The 12,460-nt window shown below is 40.2% G+C and overlaps 1 pseudogene across 1 annotated transcript in view; it reads left to right on the top strand.

Moving 5' to 3' along the window:
* LOC144372711 (transport and Golgi organization protein 1 homolog) overlaps window positions 1-12,460 on the top strand; it is a 161,557-nt pseudogene that overhangs the window by 84,103 nt on the left and 64,994 nt on the right. The window contains exons 7-8 of the transcript XR_013432626.1: window positions 1,135-1,249; window positions 2,038-2,191. The product of XR_013432626.1 is annotated as a transport and Golgi organization protein 1 homolog (transcript). The remainder of the gene's footprint in view (window positions 1-1,134; window positions 1,250-2,037; window positions 2,192-12,460) is intronic.

Here is a 12,460-nt window from a genome sequence, read left to right as displayed (position 1 = left end):
GTTATTTGTATTTGAAAGGAAACATTTATATATAAGAGCCCTTTCGGTAACATAAAACACACTATAACACAGAGTGTGTGCATTGGAGGGGTGGCGATGAGGTGGGGAAGGACAGCCAGGGAAGCTTCTGACAAATGACTGTGCTGTGCTGAGTGAGGCCACTTGCTAATTAAATCTCAAATCATTTTCAAAGTATTTTCTTTTCTTTGTCAAATGAAGTTTTCTTCCCTCATATGCCAAAGCAAACATTTTACTGTGTTTGCCATTTACAAATGAAACATTTCACCATTTTAATGGAAAAATAAGGAGAAAATGGGTGTGTGTTCAGAACCTAGTCAAAGACCAGTGGGAACTCTCTAGTTTCCTTATAGAACCTTAGCTCTCAGCGTCTTCCCATGGTATGATGTGAGACTGGTTCTTCCCTTCCCTGAAACTGTGTGCCCATGGGCTTCCTGATACACCTACCCTTTCAGGAAAAAAAATCAAACTGTTTTCCACCTGTGCCTTTTTCTCCTTTCTTCCTAGTTTCTTCTTAGAATAAAATTTCTTGAGAATTCCTTTGAAGAAAGTCGAGAATCTACCCCTTTCCCCCGTAGAGTCTAACACCTTCTGTTTTTTCCCACCCTTGCCCTTGGCATCTAAGACATTTCTGTAATTTTTTTTAAAATTGGATGAAAGATCACAAAGTCGAGAGAACTTACTTAAGCTAGGACCTATCATATTGTATGAGCTACAACTGAAACCCCCAGACCTCTTATTTTTGGAGCTGTTTTCTGAAAGAACTTGTGTCCTTATTCACAGACTGTTTGAAGCAAAATCCAATCAAGGTTTTCAAACAAATATTAAATGTCTTCATGCAATTAACTTAAGCATCCTTTTCTTCTGCTTACCTCTCATTCTGTTATATTTGATAATTAAATTTTCCCAGTTCACGCAATGAAAGGTGAGGTAGCACTTTTGACCACTGTACGGTGGTCAAAACCTGAAGTTTGGGGCAGAAATTTCAGTTTGAAGGATGAAACCAGTCAGTTGGACTGATTTCAGATTTTCAGTATGACCCAGTCCTGCCTTGTGTGTTTTCTAGTTCCTTATTTGTGTGTTGCTGATCATGCTCCTTTTTTGTATGGTTTTCAGGTGGAGTTGTCATGAACTTAAAAGCAGCAGATACTGTTATTTTTTCTGACAGTGATTTTAATCCTCAAAATGACTTGCGGGCAGCTGCCAGAGCTCACTGAATTGGCCAGAACAAGTGAGTGAGTTAGTCATTGGCAACTTTCTGCTCTGTTGGCTTGCAGCTGTGGATTGGGGAGGAAGGTAGACCGTGTAGTGCTGACAACAGTGCCACGTTGGAGTTAGAGTCCACTGGGTTTGAACCCCGTTGTGCTGCTGGCTTGTAGAGTCATGTTGGGGGATCAGTGGTCCCATGATCAGTTCAGACTCACTTTGTTGAAAAGAACAGTTAAATTCCAAAATGATTAGAAGAAACTTAGAATTTATTTAGTTCATGTTTCTCACGTTAGATCCTAATTCAGTTTAAAAATGAAGTTAAAGCCAGTGGGTGCACATGCCTGTAATCATTATCAGCATGGGAGACTCAAGCAGGAAGATCAAGTTTAAAGCCAACCTTGCAACTTACCTAAACCCTGTCTCAAAACTTTTTTTTTTAAGGCTAGGATTATAACTTCATGGTAAAGCTCTCCTGGGTTGGGTTCCCAGTATCACAAAGAGGAAACAAAGTTGTGTTCAGCTACCCTTTGACTTGAGGTAACATTCCTGCCAGGGGTTATCCTGGCTACAGATGAAGGCCCAATAGTGGTCACTTCATCTTCCTTCCTCTTCCTCTTTTGGGGAAAAGTTCAGGAAGAAGTTGAGGCCAGATTTCTCTAACAAATGCTCAGGTCCCAATGAGCAGTGTCCTTTTCATTGTTCCCTGAATGTGGCATTTGGTTTTGCTTCCTTTTGGGTGTATTTTCCTGGCATGCTTTTTTCCCCAGCTTTGCAGACTTCTAACACTGCTCTCATTTGACTCCCGTACAGGGCTGTGAAAGTGATCCGGCTGATTGGCCGAGACACTGTGGAAGAAATAGTTTATAGGAAAGCAGCCTCCAAACTGCAGCTCACCAACACGATCATAGAAAGAGACCATTTTACTCTGGGAGCCCAGAAACCTTTGGCTGATCCTGACCTCCAGGTAAAATGTGTTCCTTTTAGAGTCTCATGATTTATAACCAGTACTATCTTTGGATGAGAATGCAAATAAAAAGGACCAGCATTAACCACCCATTGTTGCAAATTACACATTTTTTTCATTGGACTAATTCTTACCCTCTCAGTACCTAACTACATGCAAGGTGCCATACAAGCTAAAAATGAGGGTGGCATTTAAAGGCAGAGAAAATAGAATAAAGAGAATGAGCTTTGAACCATCTAACTTGGATTGAAATTCACATCTTATCCCTTATTGGATGTATGACTTTGAGCATGTAACTGAACATCATGGATCTAATCTCTTTATGGCTTCTAAAGATGAGTGTGCCACGAGTTACCTCAGAGAGAATTTGTTTAAGTTCTTTTTTTTTTCTTCCTTTTTTTTAAATCAGTGATGATTAGTTCCATAGCTCCTCCTTAATCCCAGACGCTTTGAGTAGTGACTTACAGTACTCATTCCATACTCAGAGATGAGTGAACAAGATTAGGAATTCAAAATTATGCCATAGGATATAGGGATGAAAGCACTAGAGTTAATTTGTTGAAGAAGGAAAAATTAGATGGGAGTCAATTGCTGGCTTAGAATATCCTAGAGAGCTCTCTTTTGGTAGGAGGTTTAGAGTTATTCCTTAGCAGCAGCCTTTGAGATAAAATTGAACCTATATTATAATATACCCCAAGTCCTTCTGAGGGATTAGATGCAGAGAGATCAACCCCTAGTATATAGTATGATTCAAGCATGAAGAGAGTACTAAATGTCTGAGAAAAGGTAGTAGCTGTGGGAAAGTCTGCTGTAGGAAACTGCAGAGAAATGACAGGAGTTGGCTATTGTTTTGAGGCAGGCAGTGAGAGAGAGCAAGTTCCAAGATGGCTTTAAGCCTTTAAGCCTGAAAGATGAGAGTAGAAAGTAGGAAGACAGGGATAGAAATTAGAAAGATGAAGATAATGTAGGCTTTAGTCAACAGAATTTGTAGTAAAAATCAATATACATTATTGTTAGAGGGAGACTCAGAAAAGAAAGGAATTAGAAAAATTTGCAAGAAAAACCAGGCTTTAAAAGGATCAGCTTATCAAACAAAAAATTCAAGAGGTATATGAAAGGGAAAAAATTACACAGTATTACAAGCAGAATCATCAAATTTACAACTAGCCCAAGCATGAGTTTAAAAATGGCAGTTTTCTCACATCTGTATCTTTACACATCATCAGCATTGCAGACAGAGAAGGTGCTGTTTTTGTTAGGGAGTCACTCACCTGCAGGAAAGGGTCACAGATTTGGGGGTACTAGAACCCGAAAGAAGAACCCTAGGTTTTGTTTGTTTGCTTGACTTTAGTTTATCTTAGAGAGTAACTGGAGTCTTTGGCCTTTTGTGTTTTGAGTCTTCTGCATGCTCATCTGTCATGGTGGCCGGGCAGGCTGTGCATTTTATTTTCACACTATTGAAGAGGCAATTTCAAATGGAAGGTGAAAGCTTGAGAGAGAGGTGCGTGTACACTGTAGGTGTCTAAATATACTTCTTCACAGGACCTTGGGAGAGGAGCTCATCATGGGCTGTTGTGAAGGCACAGGCGTCAGGAGTTAGAGGAGATGCTTCCCCAGTGGAGGGAGCTCCAGACATTCAGTCAGGGGTTTCCCTGTGGCATTGGCTGCTAGCACATCATTGTGAAATGCACAGGCAAAAACTCTGCCATGGGACCAGATCCTGGGGCCAGTACAAACTATGGGCTGGTGGAGAGGACCTCGGTGGGACTTCCTGCCCAAGCCATGGCAAGAAATCACACTCTGGTTCTGTCTTGTTTCTTTCCTCCCCATCAGACTGTGAGTTATTTATGGTTGCCAGGAACAAGGGTGATAACTCACTGCCTTGTCTCAAAATACAGCAGGACATTTTTTTAAGTTATTAAAAGAATCTAATAGTAAAAGACGTGGTTCTGGTTTGATAAATCTAAGCAGTATAGAGCAGTGAAGTCCTGAAAAAGGAAAGCAGGTTCCTTGTTTTAGAAGGAGAACACAACAGAAACAAAGAACAGATAAAGATGTGGTGAACACTTATTGAATGCGTACTGTGTGCTAAGCATTGTGTGACATGCACTTTTTCCAGTTGTTTTAGAAGAATAACAAAAAAATGAGATAGATGTTGTCTTTACCTCCATCTTAAGAAATTTTCCAAACATCATATTCATGACTCTAATCCGAGCACTCTTTAACTTCCAACTACATTCTCTTAGTTAGTATAATAAAGTGGTTTTCATTTAAAAAATGGGTAGTTCCTTAAAGACATGTTGTGAGTGAGCATTAGCGAGGGAAGCCAGGAGACATAGTCCAAGGAGTGGAAGAGGGAAGGGTCCCAGTATGGACTGAGCCTCATCATAAATACTTGGCTTTCTTCTGTTTTGGGTAATAAATGCCAAAGCCATTTGGCTTGGTTATATATATGTACACCAAAGTTAAATATAAATATAACAGGTATGGTTTTGCTTAGTTTTTGTCATAGTTTTCATCTCGGGTATTTTCAAGCTAAAGTTTCCAAGTTACAGAATAGGCAATCTAGAGATAATTAACCAAATCTAAAAGGGCAAAATGAAAATGAAGTCCCATGATGTGGATCCCAATTGGTTCAGAATTCCTAAGAGATAGTACTTAGGGAGGTGGAGAGTTGCAAGTAGCAAATGAAAGCCAGGTAACACTATCTAAGATTCTGGTTCCTGTAGCCATAGGAAGTAGGCTGAGTATATCCCCTAGGGGGAGCAAGAGGGCAGGATGGGGAGTGCCGCAGGACTATCCAGGGAGATTGAAATTGAGAAAGGGCTTTTGGGTCTGGTGATCAGGGTGGTTATGGTTTTGCCAAAGTGGGTCCCATAAACCACTGTAGTAGCAAAGCGGCTTGGCAAGGACAGGTGGCAGCTCATGGTGAGATGAGGTATTCAGTGGCACCTTCTCTTTATAAGAGTTTGGCAGTGGGAGAGGTAAGAAGGTAGCCAACAGGTTCTCTGAGTTCTCTGAGGACTGCTGGAAGTGCCTGTAAAAAATGCTGGTGAGAAGTGCTATAGAAGATGCTGGAATCATTTTATCTGCCCCCACTCCTCAAAAAAATTGGAGGCCCAAATTTTTTTTGGTATTGTAAATAATTGTCAAAGTCAACATCTCTGATCATCATTTATCACCTCTCTGCTTATTCCTCATCCAACTTCAAAACAGCCTGGCAGGTGTCATTTGTGATGGAAGAGAAGAAAGTGCATCAGGGAAAGAATTACCTGGTATCATTTAGACACTTAGCAAGTCACACATCCTCATCTGTGTTTTCATGAGAACTAACTGGATCTCTCGTTTTCTTCATTCAAGTTGAGTGACATACTGAAATTTGGCTTGGATAAACTGCTGTCCTCTGAGGGGAGCACCCTGGAGGAGGTAGACCTGGAGTCCATCCTGGGAGAGACAGAGAATAGCCAGTGGGCCTCTGATGCCCTGCCTGCAGCTGGAGGAGGGATCAGAGAACAGGAGGAAGGAAGTGAGTTGGGGTTAGGTGAGCCAGTGACTTCATCACCTCAAGGTAGGGTGTGAGTGAGATGCGTCCCCACGGGAAGTCCTGTGTCCTGCTCTGGGACCTTTCTTTCCTACCCAGCCCTGTAGTCATCTGATGACATTCTTAAGGCTTCCTGGTCCAAGAACTACCAGAGTAATCCTTGTTCCCTTGAAGCTGGACTTTGAATCCAAGTGATGATGTTAATGTTTATGGTCCTGTCAGTCTCAAGGATTAAATTTGAACCTTTTCTCCCTTGACGCAGACATCTTCTCTGGAGTTTATTTGGTAAACCTCCTATCTTTATGGTGGTGCTTTGCACAGTGATTCCTCTTCTCAATAGTAGAATGTTTTTTAAATTGCAACTGATATTTATGGACATTTATTGTGTTCATCAACAGTACTGACTATGTCATGTGCTTTAGGTCGTTTAAGACCCATGAGGTGGGGGGCTGGGGTGGTGGCTCAGCGGTAGAGCACTCACCTCGCACATGCAAGGGCCTGGGTTCAATCCTCAGCACCACATAAAAACAAAAGTAAAAATAAAGGCATTGTGTCCAACTTCAACTAAAAAAATACATATTAAAATAAAAGACCCATGAGGTGTAGGAGATCATTTTGTCTTCCTTTTTCTTTTTTCTCAAATTTGGTGTCCCCCCTTCTCTCTCTCTCTCTCTATATATATATATATATATAGTTGTAGATAGACAGTATGCCCTTATTTTATTTTTTTTAATGTGGTGGCTAAGGATCGAGCCCAGTGCCTCACACATGCTGAGTAAGCACTCTGCCACTGAACTACAACCCTAGCCCCAATATTTATCTTTTTGTCCATTTTCTGTTCTGAAATATTTGAATTTCAGACTTGAAAGGGTTTTTTTTTTCCTCATGATTATTTTTAAAATGACTGTTCTCCTGTATCAGCAAGAGGGAGTCAATATGGGCTGGTGTGAGAGGGTTTTACTGACCTTTTTTAAAAATTTTTATTCATATATGACAGCAGAAAGCATTATAATTCTTATACATATAGAGCACAATTTTTCATATCTCTGATTGTATACACAGTATATTCACACCCAGTTCCTGTATTCAAACCTGTACTTTGGATAATAATTATCACATTCCACCATCATTAATAACCTCATGCCTCCTCCCTTCCCCTCCAACCCCTCTGCCCTATCTAGAGCTTGTTGTTCCTCCCATCTCCCACTCTCTGTCCCACTATGAATCAGCCTCCTTATATCAAGTAAAACATTCAGCATTTGGTTTTTTGGGATTGGCTAACTTAGCATTATCTTTTCTAACTCCATCCATTTACCTGCAAATGCCATGATTTTATTTTCTTCTATTGCTGAGTAATATTCCATTGTATGTGTGTGTGTGTGTGTGTATGTGTGTGTATACACACATACACACACACACCCGACAGTTTTTAATCCATTCATCTATTGAAGGGCATCTAGGTTGGTCCCACAGTTTAGCTATTGTGAATTGTGCTGCTGTAAACATTGATGCATCTGTGTCCTGTAGTATACTGTTTTTAAGTCCTTTGGATATAGATTGAGGAGATGGACAGCTGGGTCAGATGGTGGTTCCATTCTCAATTTTCCAAGTAATCTCCATACTGCTTTCCATATTGGCTGCACCAATTTGCAGTCCTATCAGCAGTGTATGAGTGCCTTTTTCTCCCACATCCTCGCCAACACTTATTGTGGTTTGTATCCATAATAGCTGCCATTCTGACGAGTGAGATGAAATCTTAGAGTGGTTTTGATTTGCATTTCTCTAATAGCTAGTAATGATGAACATTTTTTCATGTATTTGTCGACTGATTGTATATTATCTTCTGAGAAGTGTCTGTTCAGGTCCTTGGCCCATTTATTGATTGGGTTATTTTTTTTTTTTTGGTGTTTAGCTTTTGAGGTTTTTTATATACCCTAGAGATTAGTGCTATATCTGATGTGTGAGGGGTAAAGATTTGCTCCCAAGATGTAGGCTTTCTATTCACCTCACAGATTGTTTCTTTTGCTGAGAAGAAAGAAACTTTTTAGTTTGAGTCCATCCCATTTATTGATTCTTGATTTTAATTCTGGCACCAAAAGAGTCTTATTAAGGAAGTTGGAGCCTAATCCCACATGATGGAGATTAGGGTCTACTTTTTTTTCTATTAAACGCAGAGTCTCTGGTTTTATTCCCAGGTCCTTGATACATTTTGACTCGAGTTTTGTGCATGGTGAGAGATAGGGGTTTAATTTCATTTTGTTGCATATGGATTTCCAGTTCTCCCAGCACCATTTGTTGAAGATGCTATCTTTTCTCTAGTGCATGTTTTTGGTACCTTTGTCTAATATAAGATAATTGTAGTTTTGTGGGTTAGTCTCTGTATCTTCTGTTGTGTACCATTGGTCTACCAGTCTGTTTTGGTGCCAATACCATGCTGTTTTTGTTACTGTTGCTCTGTAGTATAGTTTAAGGTCTGATATAGTGATGCCCCCTGCTTCACTCTTCTTGCTAAGAATTGCTTTAGCTATTCTGGGTCTCTTATTTTTCCAGATGAATTTCATGATTGTTTTTCTATTTCTATGAGGAATGTCATTGGGATTTTGATTGGAATTGCATTAAATCTGTATAGCGCTTTTGGAAGTATGGTCATTTTGATAATATTAATTCTGCCTATCCAAGAGCAAGGTAGATCTTTCTATCTTCTAAGGTCTTTTTTTGATTTCTTTCTTTAAGGTTCTGTAAATTTCATTATATAGATCTTTCACCCTTACTGAGATTCTTAATTCAAGAGTTCCTTCTAGCCTGGCACAGTGGTGCACACCTGTAATCCCGGTGACTCCAGAAGCTGAGGATCATGAGTTCAAAGCCAGCCTCAGCAAAAGCGAGGCACTCAGTGAGAACCTGTCTCTATTAAATACAAAATAGGGCTGGGGATGTGGCTCAGTGGTTCATGCCCCTGAGTTCAATTCCCAGTACCTCCCTCTCCACCCCACCCCACCCCGCCCCGAAAAAGAGTTCTTTCTCTCATCAATACAGAGAAGCACAGTGGCTTCAGTAGGGTGCTTTTTTTACTAGTAGGGAAAGGGCTGGGCGAGGCTTTTGGTTTTGTCCTTCTGAATTTTCTTTCATTGCTTCTCTCTCTCTCCCTGCCATAGACTGTCGAAGGCTGTCTGCATTACCCCTTTCTCACCCGAGAGCAGAGCGTCCCTAGATGTCTGACTGCGTCTCCTTCCAGCCCTTCCTTTGAATTCCTAAGCAGCCACTGCTCTGAACTACCAATCTCAGTCATCCTGGGGTGACCTCATTCTGGAGGATGAACTTCATCTGTCTGGCACTGCTGGAGCCCCACTGTCCTGCTCCTGTGCAGTCTCTGTCTGCCTCCCCAGACCAGTGAGGGCTTCAGAGCTCAGCTGGTTTGGGATGTTCATTCTCTGTTTACCTTCAAGTGGAAGTTTATACTAGTTCCCGACTCCTAATTTTGTGGTAGGCTTAGATTAGGGGTGGTTTGATTATCCTTGTTGACTGGTGTGGTTTTTATGGAATATATGGAGAATTCAAAATCTCGGCAATTGGCATTATTTTATAGAACACAGTTCTTGGACTTATTCTTGTGTTTTATCTTTAAAATTTGTTATGATAGTATCACATTTATATTCTTCAAGAACTCTTTCTTGTTCTCAGCTTGTTGTTTTAATCGTATCCTATTCCCATTTCAAGGATATAATATCCTCCCCGAGGACATTTATTATAGCTTTTTAAAATATATCTCAGGGAGGATATTTATTATATCTTTTCAGAAAGTGTTACCCTGCCCACTGTATTATCTCTTTTTCGTCTATTTGCTTTTCCTTCTTCCTCCTCTTTTTAAAAGTTTTGTTTTGGAGTCTCTCTTTCTTGTTAGCAGTTTATCTGAAACATCTGGTGTCCTCTGATCATCGTGCTGGTGAAATTCCCCAAAGCTGACAGGCAGCTCTGTTGTGAACAGGTGGGTGGCCTTTGGGCCTCATGCCAACAGCACTGGTTGGCAAGCCAGCTTTTGCACTGGGGGAGTCAGATTTGAAGATTTCACTGGAAAACTCATTGTATCCTAAGACGAGTCCTATACCATTACAGTGAAATTGGTGGTTTAAATTGGAAAGACAGGGAGCTGAGGGCACGTGGTACTCTTGGTGTTTGGTGTGCGGATCCTCTCAGTTCCTCCATACTGTGGTGCCTGTGCTTGTGCATCTGAGTTTTTGGAGAACTGAAAGGGTTTCAGTTCCTGCAGTCAGCCCCAGCTAGATACCAGTGTTTTGGTTCCACAGCTCTTTTGAATCTGTTGTCCTCTTCTTATCCACTTTTTATCTTCCAAAGAATTCGTGCACTGTTTCATCTACCATTGCCTCATATATCTTTTTAGAAATCTGTGTATTGTCCTTTAGCTGTTTTGGGTGAGAGAAAAAATAGATGTGTGTGGTCATATTTTTAAGTTGTATTTGATTACCTTAGTACCAAGTTTCCACCCTTTTCTGTACTCATCTAGATTGACTTTATTTACTAGAACAAAATAAAATTGCAGTGTTTTCAGAAAGATAATTATATATCTCAGTCTACCTACAAAAAAAATTACATTTTTGCAGACAGTTTAACTGTTGGATTCTCTACTTGGATAAAAATTTGGAATGTTGTCTTCGATGACTGTCTTGATTCTCTTTGTGGTAGATGGTTCCTCTGGCAGGACCCAGATGAGGGTCTAGACCTGTGGGCTCCAGCTGCCTCTTCGAAACAGAGTGAAGACATAAAGCATGGTTAAAAATAACAAATGAATATGAAAGAGGAGTAGTTAGAGCAGCCCATTCACAATTAAGTATAAAGTAAGGTTGCTTTATCTTTAATGCCAAGTTTTTTAAAAAGCACAGTTATATGGTAAGGTGAGCATGCCCAGAAACCTGCCTTGGGAGCATGTGCAAAACCTAGCCCTCCCAACTCCTCCTTTGAAGGTGGAAATGGAGTTGCCCGCCCCTTGAGCCGGTACTGGTTAATGGAAGTGAACCAGGAACTAACAATAGGCTGCTAACTTTTCATTTGTTTGGCTAGCGATTTACATCATTCTGTCTCATCCAGAAGGTGTAAGATTTCCATTGCAAATAGAGATTGTGGAGAGGGGTCAGCAGCTGGACTAGGGGAGTAAGATGTTACTTTTCCTGGTGGTCCTTTGGATTTTGCTTCGCTTTCCAACGTCCTGTGCAAACGGAAGCATGGCTGATGGTTCTTAGGAGAAAAATACATGAATAGTCTTTTAATTGGTTCCTTGATCATTCTTTTTTATTACAATTTTAGCTTTTAAGTGACTCGGCTGCCTTCTCTACTATTTGGTCATGAATTTCTTTTTTTCCTTCTCAACAAGGATTGTTCTGGGGACCCAAGTGCTGTCAGCTTTTATAAGGAATGTTGATTACTTTATATGAAATAGGATGGAAGGAGGTTGATTAAACCCTGTGAAATGAGAGACAGTTGGGGAATTCTGTGAAAGATGGCCATGGACAAAGATTTGTGGGATCACAATGTACTTCTACAATATTTGTGAGAGGGATGTGTGAGATAAGGATCAGATTTTTTTTTTAATAGCATCAGGTATCAACCAGCACTAATGAGTGAAAGCTAAAGGGAGGCAGCTTGAAAGTCTTTGCAAGAAAGGATTTTGTTCATAACTATGACTTCACAAATAATGACTCTCCCAGGATTCTCTGAATTTTCCCTCTGAGAGTGGACCATTTGAGTAGAACCAGAGTATCAAAGAAGAAATTTTAAAGTCTAGTAAAAATTTATATGTGGATTTTTCAAAATGCTACAAATAGTTGATTCTTTGCTGTCTTTAAACAATATACAGTAATCACAAGAAAAGTTCCTTCTGTTCTTTGTGTCATTAGTTCTTGGCCTCACTCAAACCTAAGTGATGATGTGGAGGAAGAGAGCACACAAGATAACATGGCTATTAGCTTCCAGTTTAGAGGCTTGCCCTGGCGAACATTTCTTCTCTTTTCATGAGGTATAAAAATATAACCAAAACCCATCAGGACAGATTTTATATGGCTAAAAATTCATGAAAATAGGAAAGAGTATTTCTGATTTTTCTTAAAGTTCTCAAATACATCTAAATAGTAGATAGAAAAGACAGTGGAATGAGATTACCATCATTACCCTAAGTACACATATAAAGACACAACTAGGGGCTGGGGATGTGGCTCAAGCAGTAGCTTGCTTGCCTGGCATGCATGCAGCCCGGGTTCGATGCTCAACACCACATACAAAAAAGATGTTGTGTCTGCCGAGAACTAAAAAATAAATATTTAAAAATCTCTCTCTCCCCTTCCTCCCTCCCTCCCTCCCTCCCTCCCTCCCTCTCCCTCTCCCTCTCCCTCCCCCCCCTCTCTCTCTCTCTTCAAAAAAGACACAACTGATGTGACTCTGTATACAACCAGAGATATGAAAAATTGTGTACCATATGTGTAATATGAATTATAGTGCATTCTGCTGTCATATATAACAAATTAGAATTAAAAATAAATAATTTTTTTAAAAAAGATTTTAAAAAGTGGGAAAATCAGAAACTAATATCGTTCCATGCTGTACATATCACTTCCCTTTCTCAAGTACAATCTGGCACAAAATGTGTTGAGAAGAGATTCCCCTCCAAAAAAAAAAAAATCCACTGGGGCTGGGGATATAGCTTAGTTGGAAGAGTACTT

This window comes from Ictidomys tridecemlineatus, unplaced genomic scaffold, assembly GCF_052094955.1.
Source record: "Ictidomys tridecemlineatus isolate mIctTri1 unplaced genomic scaffold, mIctTri1.hap1 Scaffold_148, whole genome shotgun sequence".
Lineage (NCBI taxonomy): Eukaryota > Metazoa > Chordata > Mammalia > Rodentia > Sciuridae > Ictidomys > Ictidomys tridecemlineatus.
This window is presented reverse-complemented; position numbering and strand designations above follow the sequence as displayed.